Genomic DNA, 1,209 nt, shown 5'->3' on the forward strand with positions numbered 1-1,209 from the left:
AGACAAAAGATTTTTAACTGAAAAAGAAAGGTTTTCATATAATAAATGACATTAATTATTCAATAATCTTTTTACATAGATGTAATTATGGTTCTTCTTGGTTATAGTGATATAAGCTGAGTTAATATTAAGCAATGAAACTTGTTTGTTTTTTTTTTTGTTGTTGTTGCTTGAATGCCTTCAGGGCACTTTTGGCCAGCTGGAGAGGTGTGAGGTTCGAACTCCAGCAACCTGAGCTTTGTGGAAGCAGCCACTTAAAGGCCTGAGCTAGGGCCAGGTCCCTGTAAGCAATGAAACTTGAACAAATAAAAATTAAAACATTTATATGTATAAAGTATGATTTATACAGAAGTACTAGAGAACTTCATAGTAGTCTTAGTATATTCCAAATACCCTCCTTTGATGTTTGGTGTTCTCATCCTTTTGGTTTGGTTTTTGGCTTTTTTTTTTTTTTTAAGATAAGGTCTCTGTATGTACTTGGGGTTGGCCTTGAAATCACTATGTGGTCCACAGCCTGGTCTCAAACTCATGGCAGTCCTCCTGCATCAACATCCTCAAAACTCAGATTACAGATGTGTCACCACACCCAGTTTGTTGTGTATTTTGAGATAAGGTATTGCTAAATTGTTAAATTGTCCCGACAGACTTCAATCTTCCTGCCCTAGCCTCCTGGATTGCTGGCATTATAGGTTTTTTTCTTTTTACTTCTTCTTCTTCCTCTTCCTCCTCCCCCTCTCCCTCCCCCTCCCCCTCCTCCCTCTCTTCCTCCTCCTCCTCCTTTTTTTTCTGCCAACATTTAGGAAAGGGAGCACTCCCCAGAGATAGGAGATGCACCTCCCACATGTTCAACTCCCAACACCCACCTCCAGCAACATTTCCATTTGAGGACATCCTAAGGAAGCCAAAAGTGAAAACTGCTCTCAATCTCTGCAGCTTTCTACCAGGGAAGAAAAGCTGCCTGAAACTTTGTACGCATAGGTCAAAATGCCAATGGAATTTTGGGCCAAGGAGACTGTGCAACTCATTTTGTGAGAAAGGAGTATAAGTGGGAAAAGGGGTCAACAGTGAACCCTGGCCAAGTAGGCAACCCAGAAACCATAAGCCTAAGATTTCACGGTCCTTGGCAGCCATACCCTGAAATGAATCTTCTTTGCCCCAAGCAGCAACAGCCCATCAATCTGGCATTTAGACTCCATACGCTGAATGTCC

Source organism: Octodon degus, unplaced genomic scaffold (assembly GCF_000260255.1).
Source record: "Octodon degus isolate 3935 unplaced genomic scaffold, OctDeg1.0 scaffold00107, whole genome shotgun sequence".
NCBI lineage: Eukaryota > Metazoa > Chordata > Mammalia > Rodentia > Octodontidae > Octodon > Octodon degus.